General features: G+C 37.5%; 1 protein-coding gene across 1 annotated transcript in view; it reads right to left on the reverse strand.

Annotated features, from left to right (window-relative positions):
- Positions 1-20668, reverse strand: part of SEMA6D (semaphorin 6D) — a 576018-nt gene that overhangs the window by 292349 nt on the left and 263001 nt on the right. The window contains exon 3 of the mRNA XM_045449833.1: positions 17688-17759. The gene's annotated coding sequence lies outside the window, so the exon portion shown is untranslated. The remainder of the gene's footprint in view (positions 1-17687; positions 17760-20668) is intronic.

The raw sequence follows: 20668 nt of genomic DNA on the forward strand, positions 1-20668 counted from the left end.
GAACGTATTAATGAGTTACTTGTATAAAAATGTCATGCTGATTTAAATATCTATTTTTATATTTGTTTAATATATTTAATATATTTGTTTAAGATATTTAAAATACCTATTTTTATATTTTACCCATTAGGCTTGGGGGCAGGGACCATTGTAAAAATAGGGTCCATGCCTCCTATACAGTAAATTACTCAATGAATACTTATTTTGGAAAATGGTATATTATGGTAATATCAAATTGGGTATATGGCTTTACTGTAGGATGTTTAGGGAACAGCAAGGCTAATAAAGGTGATAAGTATATAAGGGACAAATTATGAAGAACTTTTTAAGCCTTGCAATATATTCACAGTCAATGATAGTATAGAATTAGCATTAGTGCCATCAATTATATGTCTAGTCTAAATTCTTCTGTGTATAAAAATGTACAAACTTAGAGAGTTTTCTAACATCAATAATTCATTAAAATATAATTGTACCCTCCCATGTCTTTTGCCAGGTGGAAAAACTGGTTTCATCAGGGTGCATATGAGGCCAAGATAACAGATGTGATTCTTTGGTAGGCCTATTTTCTTCATTGCAATGCACATCCAGCTGTCTGGCAACCTACACAATGGGAATGGGTGACAGGGTGTTTCCAAGTTGGCACAGATCCACCAGAAAGAATTCAAAACACTTTGGGTTGTTGGGGAATATCAACAACTTCATCTTCCTTAACAGTAGACAAATTTACAATTGGGAGATCTTTTGCTACAATACCCTCTTACTAACAGAATCAACATCAAAAGTCCAGTCTTCATAAAATCTATGTAAGTTTTTTCATTGTTGTTCCTGCTTATGGTGCACATCTGTTTATTCTCCTTGACATAACTTGCACATTACAAATTCACTTCGTACATGGATGGAAAATATTAGTGGGAACATTGACTGCAGCTGTCCTTTTCATAGTCTGATACTGTTTGCAATTCTGCCTTGTATACCTTTTTTTTATGCTTTAACTAATGATGAGTTCTTATGCCTGGTCACTAACAGCAATCCCACTTTCTTAGTAGCTGTAACTACGGACTTTAGCAGACTGTGGTTTTTATAAGATACTTTGGTATTTCTCCTAACTACCTCTCTCCTACCTGCCCCTGCTGCCATAATTCCCTTTACTAGAAACCAGCCATTTGGTTTCTACAGACACAGTTCAATAATGTGAACTTGCAATAAACAGTGTCAATGGCCTTGTGGACTGAATCTTTCTGGCTCCTTTTGGAAAACAATATTGTCTTCTCCTATCATGTTAACTGTGACTGATGAAAAAGCTCACAAGGTTGGGTGCACTGTAGAGAGCACATCTGTTGGCTATATGAATACAGCACGGACCAGACTGCGATGTCCCTGTAGCTCAGTGCTGTACCTATCTGCCACTCCCATGAAAGACTTACAAACTAGCTTACTTGGGTTTTCTGCTTTGTTTCTCTCCTTGTGTCACAAGTTCTGGACAGTAGTCAAGCTAGCCCAACTTAATGGCATCATTCTAGAAAACTGGACATAAAACATAATTGAGGCTGACAAAACTCTATTTGGGTTAAATAAAGTATAACTTTCTTTGGTATGGATTTAGTTATAATTAAAGCGTAGTATGTCACTCTTTGCAAAATATTTTATTATGTACCTGTTCCGGGTGATTTTCATTTTTTTCTCAAGGATCGGGATTATGTCTCTAATTAATTGTGGTCATTTTATATTTATTCCTTATTCCAAGATATTAACCACTTCCCCAAAAGTAGACCATGCTAGATACCTGAGAAACATGGATGTGACCCAAAGAAATGTTGGTTGGTTTCATGCAATGTGACCTGTTACCTTAATGTGGACCTGGAAATGTTGCTTTGCCTGCTTTGCAGGCCAGAGTGACTCTGGTTTTGACCACATAATTAATCACATTCAGTTTAGTCATGGTGAAACAGATATGTCATCTGAGAACACCATAAAACTATATCTTCTATATCATAAAAACCACATCTAAACAAACACCAATACGAAGTGTTCTTGAGATTGAATATTCCTATTATTCCTATTATGTTCACATTATTCTAAGACATGTTTTTCCAGTGTGATATGCTATCACCATCCCTGTAGCCTTTGGAGAATGCACAGAAAAGGCTTAATAAGTAACTTTTCAAAGCTGAGTCAGGATTTATCCCACAGGATATTGCATAGCACTCTCTTCTCCTATCCCCATAACTGTACAATTTGAAAGTGCTCTTTGAATTGACTATTCTCTCGACAATGATAGGGTTTAGGCTGTATTTTTATTTATTGTTTATTGTTAAGGAATAAGGAACATAATAAAAAATGGTCAAGATATAAATAGTACAGGTTTTGCTTTCTTCTTGAATGCTACTCTGAATTTAGAGGTTTCTTGGGACCTTAAATCTGATTGGATCCCATAATTTCCATGCCTGGGTACCTATGGCTTCAGTGACTCTGACAAGGGAATAAAATATTAGATTAATCAACTAAATAGTAATAGTAGTTTATATGCTTGTAAAGAATGCCAACAATATTGGAAATGAAATAAAACATAAGGATCCTGAGTTGCTGTGTGGCCATTGCAACAGAATATTTAATCAAAACCAAAAGTATCCTTGAAACTACTCCTCTTGGTGTAAGGACTGTAATAATGTCACATAGGATGTGTCCCTGAAGTGCCACAGGAGTATCCCTGCATTGCTATTTATGGGGCAGGAATTTCAATAGTGCTACACAGGAAATGTCTCGAAAGGGTTGTTGATGGAGCAGGGATATTTAATGATGTTACACAGGAAGTACCTCTACTCTGCTACTGCTGAGACAATGTCAAAGCACTACACAATGGGGAATGTTTTCAGCTTGGTGCCAGGCATAAGATAACTCTTACTGCCAAAAAGAGACTGAAAATACCTTCCTGCTGCCAGAGTATGCTTAGAATGCTGCAAAATGCAAAGAAAATGCTGACTGTGCCAAAAAGAATGGAAAGAGGAGGGAGCCCTCCTGCATGAGAAGAGTTGTAGGGCCAAGCAAATAGACCAAAGCCATTAGGAGGTTAGCATGTAAAGCAGCAGCCAACATTTTGGTGAGCTGAACAAAAATCTCTGCAAAAGTTCAATGTGAAGTGACCATTAAGCTCTTGCAGATAGGAAGCCCAAGAACTATCAATAGGAACGCTGAAATCAGGAACCCATGCCCCAGTATGAAAGAAATAAGGCAGGACATTTGCAGAAAACCAAAGAGGCTCCAAGAAACAGGAACAACAAAAGAAGAAAAGAGTTTAGAGTGAGCCAGCACAGATACCATTTCTTTGCCATAAGAGTTGAGAGAGATTTTAACAAATCTTTGCTGAGAAGGGGGTGAAGATGGAAATCTGAACACAAGTGAGTGATATTTATGGTCATTCTACAGCAAAGGTGGTCTGATGGTAATTGAATGGTAAAATCCATATAGTTCCCATTCCCAAGAGTAGCTTTGATTCCTCAACAAATCCTTCCATGATCGTCAAAATGTCCTTCACTAAAAATCTCCTCTAGGTGTTGTAATTGATAGAAATTTGAATAGACTATATTTAACTATTGCATTTAAGACTATGGTGTCCTGAAGGGGCAAAATCAGCCAATCTGCCCTTATCATCCTTTGCAGCATAAATTTATCAATTTATCAACATGAAGAACCCAATAGGCCAAATGTTCCATACTATTCAATCATTGGAGATTATCCAAATTTTTCTTTCTCTCGCTGGAAGGCAACAAGATCAGTATAAGAGACACAGTGATCAATCTCTGGTCTCCTAAAAAATCCTAACACATATCTCTATAGTCTGCAGGGTTTATGGCTAGAGAGTTTCCATGATCAGAGGTAAGAAAATTAATTGTTAGTATTTCTTAAGTTGTATGGAATTAACCTAGCAAATAATCTGACAGTAGATCAAGTGATGAAGATCTATAATTGAATGACTTCCAATTCCCTCCACACCCCCTGAATTCCTGATCATTCTTATGCTGTTATGCATTTTTAGTTTTCAAATAGACTAGGTGATTATTTATTGTATCTATTGTTAGTTGTCTGTCTCCCCTCATTGTTGCAATTTATGCCCCAGTCTTGTTCACTGATGTATCCCAGACACCCAAAAAAAAGCATCTGGTGCAGAGTTAATTGCTCAAAATATATTTATTTAAAGTGTTGAGTGAAGAAACTTATCAACCCAATATTATTATTATATTTCATCCTTTCTCTAAGGCATTTCTATCTAGTCAATTATAATCATATGGAGCTAAGCCTCAGATATTAATAAATAACTCATTTTCTTATCAAAACAAGAATTCCTCCCTTACTTCTCTTCTTGGAACAACACTTTGTAGCCCCTTATACTTCTACATTTTCAGTGACTTTCTATTCTTCAAGTTCCATCATCCTCTGTATTCATGTTGTCCTGTTAACATAGCCTACATATGGCTTCTACATAATGGCGCCCATTATATTCATTTCCACACATTACACCATAGTCTAAAACAGGAATAGCATGTAGGTATCATCTAGCTTGCCAACTCAAATTGTTTGATAGAGGTTTGCCAGAGGGCTGTGGTGAGAAGGATTCTGGTACCATTCTGAAAGCATTCGCTTTTGAATAGGGATACCCATCAGAAAACAGGTAACTATGGCATGTCATTACCGGCCTAAGCCCTCATCAGCTCACACATTTAATGGATCAAACCCTTTCCTAGTACCCAAGTTTTAGATCTTTCCTCCTTAATATATTTAATATAAAAGTTTTAAAACAATCTTCCTCAAAAATATTTTATATTTCTTCTCATTCAATAATTTTCATTTGTATTTAGTTTTTAAGGTCATTTTTTTAAATGTTTATTTATTTTTGACAGAGAGAGAGAGAGAGAGAGACAGAGCATGAGTGGGGCAGGGGCAGAGAACTACGGAGACACAGATTCCGAAGCAGGTTCCAGGCTCCAAGCTGTCAGCACAGAGCCTGACACGAGGCTCAAACTCATGGACCACAAGATCATGACCTGAGCCAAAGTTGGATGCTTAACCGACTGAGACACCCAGGTGCCCCTCATTCAATAACTTCTAATGGATTTCTTTATAATTATGTCAATTCATATCTTTAGTCTAAATTCTAGACTTATCATTTACTAAACACCCCTGCCCCATTCTCAGAGGTTTAATCACTTATGATTTATCTACCCAGAATCCTTGTCCTAATCAAAGGATCTGTCTGTTTTCTTGCATGCCTTGCTTAACACTGTCCAAATCTCATGAAGCCATGCTCCATGGTGCACCTGAAATGATTGCCCTCCCTTTCCAAATACTCCTTCTAATTGCTCAGAAAAATGACTTCTTCTAGGAAGATTTCTCTAATTAATAAGATCTGACAAGTAACACTTCCACTCTACCCTTCCTCAGGACTCCTGTGTTACCCTTATTTTATTTTGTTTCAAACATAATTTTGTACGTAAACATAGAGCTCTATCTTTAATAGGCAGAGCTTAACTATGCATAGCATGTACCTACATTCTTCCCTAGGGTTTAGCATGTAGAAGGAAATAGTCTACACTGATTACAGACTAGGCCATACCACTTTCTCCCCCTGTTCAGAGCACTGCAGACATACTCAGTAACGGAACTCTAAATAGATTTGCAAGTTAGAGGTGACTGGGGTTGGCAGGGACCTGACTTCAGGGCCAGGTGTTTGGAAACTGCAGTGGTCATGAATTTAAACAGGCTTGCATCCATCAATTTCAAATTCTTGGAAACACTCGTCAAGTATGGTTTGAGAAGAAGAACCACAGGAAATGTCCCAGTGCAAATAAATGGAGCTCAGGTGTCTAAAAAAAGCTTAAGAGTTTAAAACATTCACCACTCTCTAGAATCCATCCAAACTCCTTCAAATCTGCCAAAAGTACTTATCCTCTTCGTGTACTCCAGCCCAGAAATACTTTGTAGCTTTAAATGGGGGTAGCTGTGAAGTTCAAGATGACAAAGCCCAGGCTGAACATAATTTTAGACCTTGAAAACTGGAAGTGTTTTATGGTTGCTCATCTCAAAAAGGGCTCTCTAATCTTATCTCAACTGCCCTCACCCACTATCTCCAGTCTTATCAGGAAAGAGTCATGGATCTGAGCCCTTAAAAAAAGTCTTTCAGAATGTACTGAGCACCTATAATATGGTAACTATGATTCTTAGAGGCTTAGGAAATTTAATACTATATAATTCCTTGGGGGGATTTTGAATCTAATAGTGAAGACAGCCCTATAATTATAAAATTTCATTATGAGGCTATAGATCCAAGATGAAAGTATGAACAAAGGACAATGAGAAAACACAAAAGTGCATTTAACTCAGGCTTGAAGTTTTAAGACGACTTTCTGCAAGAGGTTATATTCAAACTGGGTCTTCATAGTTAAATTGGGGGGAGTGAGTTTAAGTTATCATAATTTCATTATGAAGATACAATGAGAATTGGGATAAAGTTCATCTCCACAGAATGTTACAGTGCTATTCTAGAAATGAGTCGGATTTATAAATACATACATATGTACACACATACATACATGCAAGTGAAAATAGTACAGATAAGAACCTTGCGAGTTCTGGCAGAAGTGGAGGGCAGGGAGAGAAATTAGGTAAGGATGTGCCATTAGTGTGATATGTGAGAGAAATCTTGAAATAAAGGCAGAATTTCAGTGTGGAAAAATCGTTGAGATAGCATGAACCAGGGAATGGAGATGAGACAGCTCAAAGAATGTACAGGGCATATGAAAAGTGCTATTCAAATTGAAATGCAGGATGTCTGAAGGAGAGGAGTGGAGGATCAGGTACAAAAGGAAAGTTGGGCCCGGCTTGTGGGTAATTGTGACTGTGAAGATAAGATGATTGGACTGTGTCATGTAGACCATGGAGAGCCACTGAAGATGTTTGAGTGGGACAGTAATATGATCAGAGTTACACATTACATAGGAAATATCCGTCAGAAAGAAGCACCATCAAATACATCGGAGATGGGGAGATGGAATTAAGGAAGCTGCTTTGAAAGCACCGCTTTTCTCTAGGTGAGAAGTAACAAAGAACACAGGCAGTGAAATAACAATGGTGAGAACATAAGAAATTTAAGAAATAGATAATTTAAGAAATCATATTTAAGAAATATATGATTTCACAGAATTGCAAACCACTTGCATTTGTCTTGACATAAGTATTTTCATTTAGGGAGGAGGGGCCCTCTTCTTACCCCTACATTCTTTTTTTTTTTTTTTTTTTGAGTGTGAGGGAGAGAGAAAGAGCATGCAGGGGAGGGGCAGAGAGAGAGGGAGACAGAGGATCCAAAATGGGCTCTGCGCTGACAGCAGAGAGCCCAACCCAGGGCTTGAACTCACAAACCTTGATCATGACCTGAGCCAAAGTCGGATACTTAACTGACTGAGCCACCCAGTCACCCCATCCTGCATTCTTATTACTACAAATGGCCCCTAGGCCTAGTCTATTACAATCATTTGGTTAACAAAAGAGCTCCCAATTTACTCATCACAAAGGTTGGTTTCCAAGTTGCTACTCTAAAATTTCAACTGATTTTACATAGACATAATAAAAATCAGATTTCTCCCACCCCTTGTAAAACAATCTCCTAGAGTTGTTCTGATGAGATAACAAGAAAGTGGGTAGTGTTCAGAAGTGAATTGATACATACATATTTATTAGCATTAGTGAGTTATTGGGTGTCAGTGGCTGTGTATGTGTTCCATAAAAGGTGAACTTCAATAAGTGAGATGGGGTACTTCATTATTAGCACATCATGCCTGTTCTTCGCCGAACACAGAAAGATTTTGGAGAGAGGGATGCAGGATGGGTAATTCAGGAACTCCAGCTCATCAAATGACACCCAATGTACTGAGCACGGTACAACACATGGAAGGTTCCTAAAATGAAAGTTTTGTTCCCTGAGAGCTTGTAACTCACTCGGTAATATAAAATTTATATACACATGAAATGACTTTCAGACGAAGACCAGTCAGGGCTGAATAATGTGATTCACACTTGAAGTACACACACTGATGGAAAAGAAAGACATGTTCATCATTTTTTGTTTGCCATCTGCTGTAGTTAATCCTTGTCAAAGCTCTGATAAAGCCATCGTCATTCATGAAGCCTGGTTTTGGTTGTAGCTCCCTTCCTTCAAACCCATACTACCCCAGCTTTTTGCCCTTGGCCATTTGCTTTTCCCTTCAGACTCCATAGTTGCTTCATAAAGGTCTAATATTAGCCTGACCCTTCTGGTTAGCATCACTCTTTCTTTATGATATTTGTGGGACTTAAAGATGAACCAGACAGACAAGAACTTTAAACTCTGTTATTGCCCTTCCTTGACACTTCCAACAAGTTAATTGTCTGTTTGCCTTCCTGTAATTACTTTAATTACATGCCATTAGTGACCATTAATAAATGCAAGTGTGTTTGGTTTTCACAAATCTTACTTTTCTTATTCTCTGTAGAACTCCATCAAAGCTTTCACATGTGGTCAAAATAGAAAGTGAGGCAACTAAGCACATTCACATTTAACCTCTGGGGCTAAAGTGAAAAATAAAGGATAATTCATGAATGGACTAATTGTTTTTCCCTGCTTCTGACACTGGCCAGCATTCTTTCTATAGTGGATACATATATATGCAGTGTGTTCATTTATAAGACAGCAAAGTTAAAAGGGGTTGAGAAATAAAAGCTGCTTAATTGCTGCTATTATCTCAACTCAGGGAGAGAATTGCTGGGTGATATTATGAGGATCGAAAAACCATTGAAGATTTTATTGATGGAACACTTTTGCTCTAAATTCAAGCCACAGAAAATGAAGGCCATAATTTCAGTTTTTATGAGCACCTGATTGGGCATTTACATAGAAAGAGCTGAACTATGAGGAGACTAAGCCAATATTCTCTCTGCTATAGTTTACTAGATTACCTTACAATATCTAGTATAAAAACAGTTTATCCCAGATTGTCTTTGGGTCAGCTTTAACGACAAAGCCAACTGAAAAATATTTTCTTGGGGCAGCTTGGAGAATGAAAGGTACCGAGAATGGTTGGTTAGATGCTCTTCACTGCATCACTTCAACAACAACAACAAAGTCATTGTAGAAATGTTTAATTCTGTGGCTATTTAATACTTTCTGCATAGTTCTCTTGCTTTTTAAAATATTGAATAGATTAAATTTATTTGTAATGATAGCAATATGCTTTTTTCCAAATATAGAATCATGATGTTAATCCCTAATTACTGGAATTTATGATTTGAATTCTTTTCTTGGGGTGAAAATGGGTTATGCCAGATCATTCGTGATCTTTCCCTGCTGTAGACTAATGGAAACACTTCAGAGGAAGCTGGCCAGAGTTGAACCTGTGGGCTCTCTGAAGCTACAGAAAGGCAATTTAAATGTGTTACCCCATCCAGGTAAACTCAACAAGGAGGCATCATTAGTACCCAGGTGTTCCTCATTGCACACTCTGCCCAGGTTATTAGGACAGGACTGATAACATAATTTACATGCCACTTACTGTGGAGTTCATGTGGAGTAATAATTACTCATCTTTTTGGAATAATAAAAACCCAAATACTGTAAATAATTCCTAGGAAAATATATTTTCCTAATATTTTGAAAATATCTAGTTTGTGATTCTAGTCAATAAATTCTGGTTAAATGAAATAATATTCTAGGGAAAAGAAAATACATTCTGTATTATAAAATGTCAGTTTTCTGATTCACCCACATTGTTCCCTCATCATACAATATGATCTTTTTACCTGACTACTAAGTATTACTATCTCTTCTTTCTTCAAATGCCAACAGATTTTTGGAGGAAAGATAGATTTGTATTTAAAAGATATCATCTGCCCAAGACCTTTCTGTAAAGGAAGGAAGTGAGGTGGTGCTAAGAAAGTAAAAGGATCAGAGCCAAGAAAAAATTCTAAGGTATGAAGAGGAATTGTTTTAGGCTGGGATGAATGGGATGAGTCCATGGACAAAAAATAAAACAACTGACTGAATTAAATCAAACAGCATGCTTGGAGTGTGTTAGCTCATCTATATCCATACTTCCCTACCCCCATTCCCATTGTTTGTTCCTAAAATGACTTCAGGGTTTTTTTCACTCACTTTTTGTAGGGTGTTTTTTGAGGAGACAGGAACATGGGGGAGATTGTAGATAGGGTGACAAGTAGACAAGAAGAAACAGTACATAATTCTAAGTTGGTTATAAGCTCCACCATTGATTTGTGTTTAATTGAACCTGAAAATAGTGTATATCAAATTCCCAAATTTCTAACATATATAACATGAATACAATAGTTGAGTCCATCTCCTTTCACCAAATAAAAACTTATATATTAAAGTTGTAAGGGTCATTTAAAATTCTACTTAAATTAAACCTCCAAATCAGCAAGAGAAACAATGCCCTTCCCAACCTGATCATAAACCACTTTTTCAGTCCATTCTACCATTTCACCCATGAAATTATGCTTCAGCTAATGACCAGTGTCAACAGTAAAGTTAAGTGAATGAATAAATGAATAAATGGATGAAGCCTTAACATAACAAATACAGAAAACCCTTTCCCACCTCTTTGCCTTTGCTTAGAATGCCCTCCTACTTTCTTTGTCTAAAATATGTCCATGTCTCCATCAAGATCTAGGATCAATATTACCTCCCCTGTGGCACAGGTCTTCCCCCCAGATTTTCTTTTTTTCTAACCACACTTTGTACAAACTCCCACCATTGCCCCACCATTTAGAAGCACCATTTTGAACCACTTGAGGGAAGTACTCACGACTTGGTTGGCAGTTGTATTAGTTAGGAGAAGCTCCATTATGCAAGTCACAAACTGACCTCCAAATTTCTGTAACTTAACTTAATAAGACAGAATCTTATTTCTTGCTCATAATTTATGTCCCGTGCAGGGTCAGTAGGGACTCTGTTCCACATAGCTACTCAGAGATCCAAGTTGATGGAAATGCCACCATCCTGTAGTTATGCCATCCAGAACGTGGGCTTGTTTGATGGTTATAAAATCATGCCATGAAATAATGCCATAAAATCATAAAAAACTGCATATGGGTTTTTACTCTCTCAGTCCAGAAATGACAAATTCATCACTTCCACTTACATGTCATTGGCTAGAATTGGCCACAGTGCTCTAATTGCAAAAGGGTCAAAGAATACAGGGGAACAAAGGGAATATCTGCTGAGCAGTGCTATCTTTGCCTTAATATTTCTATTAAAAAATTGTTAAAATGTCCATACTTCCTGAAGCAATCTACAGATTAAGTGCTACTCTTGTCAAAGACCCAAATGACATTTTTTATAGAAACAGAAGAAACAATCCTAAAATTCTTATAGAATCACAAAAGATTCAGAGTAGCCAAAGTAATCTTGAGAAAGAAGAAAAAAAGAACAAAGCTGGAGATATCACACTTCCTAATTTCAAAATATATTACAAAACTATAGTAATTAAAATAGTATGGTACTGCATAAAGACAGACATAAAGACCAATAGAACAAAACAGAGATCCAGAAGTAAACCCGTACATACATTAAAACTTAACCAAGTTTGGATAAGAGTGTCAGGAGTACACAAAGGGGAAAGGATAGACTCTTCAACAAATTGTATCAAAAAAATCAGATATCCATACAAAAGAAAGAAATCAAGCCACTATCTTATATCATACATAAAAATCAACTTAAAAGGGATTGAAGGCTTAAATGACTTGAAACTATTAAACTCTCAGAAAAAAAAAACACAGGAGAAAAATTCATGACGTTGGTTTTGGCAATTATTTTTTTGGATATGACAACAAAAGCACAAGCAACAAAAGCAAAAATAGACAAGTGGGACTCCATCACAAAGCTATAAAAATTCTACACTATAAAGGAAACAACCAACAGAGTGAAAAGGCAACCTATGGAATGGGAGAAATAACTGCAAAATATCTGACAAAGGGTTAATTTTCAAAATACATAAGGAGCCTCCACAACTCAATAGAAAAAAAAAAAAAAAAGCCCAATTAGAAAATGAACAAAAGATTTGAATAGACATTTTTTCAAAGAAGACATACGAATGGCTAAGGGGTACAAGGAAAGGTGCTCAACATCACTCATCATCAAGGAAATGCAAATCAAAACTACAATGAGATATCATCTTACACCAGTTAGAATGGCTACAACAAACAAACAAAAAGATAGTAAGTATTGGCAAGATTTTGGAGAAACCGGAACTCTTATATGTTGTTGGTGGGAATGTAAAATGCTGCAGCTGCTATGGATAACAGTGTGGAGGTTCCTCAAAAATTAAAAATAGAACTATCACATGATCAAGAAATCCTATGTCTGGGAGTATATATACAAAAACATTGAAATCAGGATCTCAGAAAGATATCTTCGTTCCCATGTTCACCACAGAATTATTTACAATGGCTAAGATAAGGAAATAAACTAAATGTCCATCAATGGTTGGATGGATAAGGAAAATGTGGTATCTAAATACAACAGAATATTATTCAGCTCTAAGAAAGAAGGAAATCCTACCATATGTGATATGGGTGGACCGGGAAAATATTATGCTAAGTGAGATAAGCCAGTCCAAGAAGGACAAACAATGTATGATTTTACTTATATGAGGTACCTAAAATAGTCAAACTTACAGAAGAAGAAAACATAATGGCAATGGGGGGAGGGGGAAACAGGGAATTGCTCAATGGGTATAAAATTACACTTATACAAGATGAGTAAGTTCTAGAAATGTGTTGTACAACATAGTGGCTATTGTTAACACTACAAATCGTGCACTTAAAAATTTATTAAGAGGGTAGGTCTCATGTTAAATGCTCTTATCATAAAACAGAAATAAAACAAAAACAAAAATGAAAGGAAATAAGGAATCTTCTGGAGGTGGTGGATATGTTTATAACCTTGATTGTGATGATGATATGGGTATATGGACATGTCTAAACTCATCAAATTGTATACATTAAAAATGTGTGATTTTTTTGTCTACCAATTATATTTCGATAAAGTTGTAAATAAATACTCTATTAAGCACTGGAAAAAAAGAGAAATGATTAAGACTTAGTGCCTTCTTGTATAGAGCAGGTTGGATAGATACTGAATGGTTTTAATAAAGCCAGTACCTACTAAAGTGATGTTGCATAAATGAGCATTTCATTGAGGTCACATTAGTCTCTTTGAGAAGAATTATATTTTAAGATGACTTTTTGGAGTCATGTAACATTTGCTGCAAAAAATATACTCATAATTTTAAGTGTTAATGCCATTTACCCTTTGATATATGCAATGAGGTTTGAGATGCTTAGAAATAAAAGTGTTTATGTTTATGGTAATTTCATGGGAACATAGAAAAGATCCTAATGTACTGAGCAAACATTCCACTACTAATTAGGCCATTTACTCCTCAATCCACTTCTCCTCTAAACTGAAAGGAGAGAGGCTTCTGGCTAAGAGATTCTGACCCCAGTGGCGACAGGGAGGGTCTTTCTTCCTCAAGGCTCAGTTGTAAGCCTGTCTCAGGCAGCCCTCAAGCTTCTTCCGGAACTCAGTTCACTCCACAAGCCCACAAACAAGGCGACAAGCTGACAGGAACTAAGCCAGGATTCTTGGCCTTCTATTCTGTTTCATGAGCCAAGGGAAAGGAGGCCACCTTCCGAGGTCCAGCCAGCCAGGAATTAAGCCTCCTCCTCCCCTCTTCCTTTACCCTCGCCAGACAGCCCGTGGACAGCCTTCTCAGGCTTCCGGCACTCCTGGCCAGCTGGGAAAGGAATGGCCTTTCCAGACCCTGAGAGCTCGCCAATAGCCCCTTTTTTTCCCACTTGAGAGCCAGAATTGGGAGATTACAAAGCCACTGTCACAAAATGGTCACTAATAGAGGCTTTAAGAGACCAAGGGGAAAGAAAGCGTTTCTGGGTCATAGAAAAATAAAGAAAGTGGTGAGTTTCTAGCAGCGTAGTCATGGTTTTCCATAGTCTGCTGATAATCAGAAAACCTCTTCCTTCCAAGGGACCCCAGGCAGGCTGGAAGATGTGCCTCTGAAATCTGTTCAGTGCCCTATTTCATCAGTTTTATTTTATGAGAAGCTTTCTTTTTGAGCATTAATCCCAATTCTCTAATGGGATTCTCTTAATCCCAATTCTCTTAATAAAATTTAAGTTGATATTTTATGAAGAGGTGTAAACATTGCTACCACATCTCTGTTTCACATGCAGACTTCCTGGGGACCTGGTGGGAAAGCAGCTAGAGACACTCCTTCAGATCATGTTAACGTGCATCAGGGGACTGAAGCATGACTGTTTGATTTGACGTGTGATGTAGATCTTTTCCAAGGCTGGCTTTGGTGTCTTGGCCCAGGAACCTCCCTGGCCCAGCAACAGAGCTCTCTGAAGTGGTGCTGAATCTCTGATTTGGTCTGGTGTTATCCAGGGTCCACTAGGCTCTGTAAATTCCAACTCTTCTCCAGGACCAGTTCTGGACTGGAATCAAAGCTGCCTCTGTGGTGGCCAAGGGGAAAGGCCCAGTGAGTAACAGGAACTGAAGAGCTGTGTGGCCAATGTGAGACCACCATACCTTTCCATGGAGAACTGAATGTCTGTCTCCTCCTCTTGCTCTTGTCTCCACTCTGAAGCCACCAACAGTATTAGCAATGTATTTTCTTTTTCCTCAGGCTTACCCTGGAGAAGAGGCACTTTCTGAATCTCTTTTACCTAGGAAAGCTTCCATGACTCTTACAGGAACAGAGTACTGTCTAACTTCATTTACTTACAGTTTCTAAGGCTAGGTCCTAGGCAAGGCAAAGGTATACTCTTGAGGTCTCTCTTCATTAAAAAAAAAAAGGATCTCTACTTCCTCTATGTCTACATAACTATAAGCAACCAGGCAAGTAGTTCTTGACAAAACAAAAGTACATTCAACCTTACAAATGAATTGACTTTGTTAACTTAAACTGCAGAATCCAGTTCCAGTCACCAAATCAACATTTTCCAGCTTCAACAATTTTAAGATCCAGTTTTCACCTATCAATCCTTTATATACATGTCTCATTTAATCTTCCATATAGCCTTATTATATCAGTGTCATTCATATTTCTTAGATGAGGAAGCTGAAACTCAGGAGAAATCAAGTAACCATATCAGTGTCACACAGATTATAAAAGATGGACGCTAGATTTGACTCCAGTTGTCTTTGTCCACAGAGCTCCTTTGCCTCTACCATTCACATTCCTCTAATACAGTCCTGGGGCCATTTTGTATGAAGAGGGATGGCACGGTTGGGAAACAAGTAAGACTCTTTTCTACCATCCTCACTATCTCTTCCATGTTTACTTCACCGGTTAAGATTCTATTCTCTCATCCTCGTTATGTCTTCTGTGTTTACTTTACCTGTTTTACACATTGGGTTTTCATAAAAGATTTTCCTTGAAGGTAAGAAAAGTTGGAACACAGAATACTATATCATTTGTTCTCCTATCTCAGACTTCTTATTTAGGAAAAAAATAAGAGTTGGGATAGTGATATATGACTGATGAGATATCCTCGAAGGATAAAATTTCTGAGGGATCCTGTGACACATTAATTGATTATCATGCTAACTTACTAGACAATCAGACATGATACCCTATACTCCCTTGTGGCCCAAATTTTGTCTCATAGACCAAAATATTAATTAAGGAAAATGAGAATGAATGTATTTCAAACTCTTTTAATACATTTTACATTTGGGAGAGAATATCAAATTTCCTCTGCTCTTATGATTTGGAAAGGATAAGCTACTGATAATTAGGACAAGTGACTCTCTAGTCCGAATTAACTAGTTTAACTAGTTAAACTAAAAGAGCATGGGTAATACACGTCACCTCCTGGGCTACAGCTTTTGAAAATGCCATCTATCATTAACTTTCCTGATTTCTCTGCACAATAGAAGATACCAAAATGTAAAGGATGATAAAACCTACACCCTACTGTCTACTCCATTGATGCTTTGACACCTTTAAGGATGGAAAACGCATTGCTAAGGTATGTGGCCTCAAAACCTAGCTGTTGTATGCGGCTCCTGATCAGTCACAACTGCCTTCTGGCTTCTTGCTGATCTCAGTTAGCCTTGCTTTTCAATGATCAAACACGTATGTCTCTTCTCTTCTCTCTCTGCCCTTCCTTCTCCTTCTCTCTCTCTCCTTTCTGTGTGTGCACTGTGCAGTGGTGTGTGTGTGTGTGTGTGTGTGTGTGTGTGTGTGTGTGTAAGAGAGAGAGAAGCAGAACTCTGATCAACTGAAGTTGGTGTATTTCAGGAATTATCTCTCTTTCTCTTGATTTATCCATCTCGGATGTGTCTATAAGGGACTTTTCTTAACAGCTATGCCCCTTCGTCCAAAAGGCACTCCCACATAAATACAAAGAGCACAATCAAAGTAGTTTACCTTGGTTGTCTAGCTCCTCCCACAGGGCCCAGCCCCCAGTCTGGCTCAAAAACCTAGTCAAATGGGTCTGTATGCCAAGCTGCTCTCTACTGCCATCTCATGGTAAGCCAGCCTTTTTCTGAGAATTAACTTCTCAGTTGGTGCAGACCCTCCTAGACAAAGTAGACAAATTATGAAGGGTCCTACCCTCCAGAACAACAGTCTTTATAACAGATTACTTAGGACATGAGTTGAAAATAACTAAAGAACTACTGAATGAGTTACAGTTTTAGCAAGGAGTATATCAGCACTTGATTCAAGAAAAAGGAAAACATGATGTAGGAAAAGGGGAATCCTGAATCAGGAAGTCCCATGTTTTTTTCAGGGAAGCAGCAAATTTAAAAATAGGATCTTAAAGATATGTTTATAGGAACCAACAAACTTAAAACTGAAACAACAGTCAGTAATGATTACAACAAAATCACTAGGACAGTCTACTGCTGTCTCACAGGGTCTGTGCAGAAGTTCACAGATACTACGATATTCATTCAGTTACCGGATACCACTGTTGCTATTTGAATAGAAATGCTTACTGTTCTGACTCTGTTCCCTCAAATATTCATGAGGCAAAATAGTCACATGTCCCACTCAATTAACAGTCTTTCTTTGGTACTTGATTGTTTCTTATCACTTGGTCAAAACCAGTAGTATTTTCCTCTATGGACACCACACAACCTGTCTTGCTCCAGCAATTGCCTGCTAGACATGGTCATTACAGTGTATTTATTTAGTTCCTGAAAGCATAACTTCATATTGACTAAAAATTTGAAACACGTGAAGAAGTGCCATATATTTTCAGTGTACAGCATGCAGCAAAATGACCCAGATTGTTATTCAAATGGTATGCTTGAAGCAGTGTTTCTGTTATTCATCTTTATTCTCCTTCTATCATGTTTTGTTCTAAACTGGCAAAGAGAGTTTAAACATCATAATAAAACTTGAATTTTGATCTATACTAAATCAAGAAACCAATCTTGAAAGCTAACCCAGCCTGACTACTTAGTTAAGCATGCCTACTGCCAGTATGAGGCAAAAGTCCAGAGATGACATATATTTCCCTGAGAAGAATGAACCTTCCAAATTCAAGCTTAAATCAAATCGTAGTATCATCCCATGCGGAGGAAGCACAACTGCAAAAGACTCATGCCTTACTGTTAGAAGTCTTGATCTTCCTTAGGATTCCAGGCTGTCAAACTGTGGCCAAGAGGTCCAGGACTCTGCATTCTACAGTAAATAGAAAAGAAAATGAACGAAGAGATATTGGGATAGCTACAAATGCAGTGCAAGTGCATTGCTTACAAGTTACTAGAGAAATAGAAGGTAAATTAGAATTAGGTTCACAATCCCTATTTAAGGAATTCTAGGCCTTCAACAAAAAAAAATATTTCTCGGGGTGCCTGGGTGGTTCAGTTGGTTGAGCATCCGACTTCGGCTCAGATCATGATCTCATGGTTCATGGGTTCAAGTCCCACATCAGGCTCTGTGCTGACAGCTCAGAGCCTGGAGCCTGTTTCAGATTCTGTGTCTCCCTCTCTCTCTCTGCCCCTCCCCCATTCGCACTCTGTCTCCCTCTGTCTCAAAAATAAATAAACATTAAAAAAAATTTAAAAAAATATTTCTCAACACAAAAACAGTATGTAAACCAGTAACTTCATACAGGGGTGTTGGAAAGCATGCAGTGTGGCTACTGAAGGAACAAGACCATGTTAGGTGGAACAGGAGAAGCAATAAAATAATGCCAAGGCACATACGACAACATTATTTCCTTGTCAATACTTGTGATGAGTTCAAGGAAAATGTTTTACATTGGTTAACATTTATCTCTAATCTTTGCTAATCTCTCTTTTAACTAACCTAGGTCTTGGCAGATCACAAGATACAGCTAGAAATTATTAATTGGATTTGTTTCCATCATATTTTTATCTTTATGTGTATTATATTTATCACAAGCCATAGAAATATCGATTTACGTATTTAGAGACAAAGTGTTTTCTTTTAAAATGATTCTAAATTTAAGAGTGTGTCAATTTAAAGAAAATCTAAAGTACATAATACTTTTGATATGCCAATATAGGGAAAGTCATGAAGGTAATAAGTAGGTGACTAAGTTTTTATCATTTTATTTATATAAATGAGAAAGGTAAGCATCTATGGGAGATTGGAAGCTACATCATGATAGTCAAGGATTTCTATATTAACCCGATCTCCAATATCTGGTGCAGTACATGGCACTTAGAAGGTACTAGATAAATATTTTCTTTTTTTAAATATATGTATTTATTTTTTAAAATTTACATCCAAGTTAGTTAGCGTATAGTGCAATAATGATTTCAGGAGTAGAATCCAGTGATTCATCCTCTACGTATAACACCCAGTGTTCATCCCAACAAGTGTCTTCCTTAATGCTCCCTTGCCCATTTAGCACATCCACCTACCCACAACCCATCAGCAACCCTCAGTTTGTTCTCTTTATTTAAGATTCTCTTATGTTTTATCCTCCTCCCTGTTTTTATATTATTTTTGCTTCCTTTCCCTTATGTTCATCTGTTTTGTATCTTAAATTCCACATATGAGTAAAGTCATATATTTGTCTTCCTCTGACCAATTTCACTTAGCATAATACACTCTAGTTCCATACATGTTGTTGCAAATAGCAAGATTTCATTCTTTTTGATTGCCGAGTAATACTCCCTTGTATGTATATGTGTGTGTATATATATATGCCACATCTTATTTACCCATTCATCTGTCCATGGACATTTGGGCTCTTTCCATATTTTGGCTTTTGTCTATAGTGCCACTATAAACATTGGGGTGCATGTGCCCCTTCAAAACAGCACACCTGTATCCCTTGGATAAATACTTAGTAGTTTAATTGCTGGGTCGTAGGGTAGTTCTATTTTTAATTTTTTGAGGAACCTCCATACTGTTCTTCAGAGTAGCTGCACCAGTTTGCATTACCACGAGCAGTGCAAAAGGGATCCTCTTTCTCTGCATCCTTGCCAACATCTGCCAATGCCTGAGTTGTTAATTTTAGCCATTCTGACTGACGTGAGGTGGTATCTCATTATGGTTTTGATTTGCATTTCTCTGAGGATGAGTGATGTTGAGCATTTTTTCATTTGTCTGTTGGCCATCTGGATGTTTTCTTTGGAAAAGTGTCTATTCATGCCTTTTGCCCATTTCTTCACTGTATTATTTGTTTTTTGGGTGTTGAGTTTGATAAGTTCTTTATAGATTTTGGATACTAATCTGTTATCTGATACGTCACTTGCAAATATCTTCTTCCATTCTGTTGGCTGCCTTTTATTTTTGCTGATTGTTTCCTTTGCCGTGCAGAAGCTTTTTATCTTGATGAGGTCCCAATAGTTCATTTTTGCTTTTGTTTCCCTCGCCTCTGGAGACATGTTGAGTAAGAAGTTGTATTGGGCAAGGTTGAATATTTTCAAATATAAAGAAACAGAGGGGAAAAAAAGCTTCTGGACAATCTGGAAGATGTTTAGATGTCTGAGCTGCCAGTGGGCATGGAGCAGGGTTGATTCACTATAACTCTAGTATCTAGTACAGGTCCTTGATCTAACAGGACTCCACAGATACTCTACAAACACTTGGCTGTTGAGCAGGCCTAAGTGTCTTAAAAAATTCTCAAAAATAAAAATACAAAACATAAAGACCATGCTTTGTTGCTACCACCCCCCACCAAAACAAAAAGAACTTATAGCAATAGTTCCAAAAGTCTGTGTTTTGACAATGCTGTTCCAAAGCCGGGGTAGAGGGGGATCTACCTGAGGTTCAGAAAATAAGAGGCTGCACTACTGTAGAGAATTTTAAAGAAACGATAATACATCCAACTAAAAGTTGACCTGCTTTTTATCACTGCCATGCACTGACAATTCTCAATCATGTCAGGAATAAAATACTCCCCACCAGGCAGGTTGCTCTACTGCCTCCCATCTGATACACCACAGAGATCAGAAAAGATGGGCTCTTTACCTAAACTAAGAAGTTATGGTGATGAAAAATTTGGGAGTGACAGACTTTCTGTAACCAGAGCCCTCAAGAATTCAAGGGTTGACGTAAAGGGAAATATAGGAAAGCTTTCTTACAGAGAAAATTGCAAGGCATCTTAGATA

This window comes from Leopardus geoffroyi, chromosome B3 (assembly GCF_018350155.1).
Source record: "Leopardus geoffroyi isolate Oge1 chromosome B3, O.geoffroyi_Oge1_pat1.0, whole genome shotgun sequence".
NCBI classification, from domain to species: Eukaryota; Metazoa; Chordata; class Mammalia; order Carnivora; family Felidae; genus Leopardus; species Leopardus geoffroyi.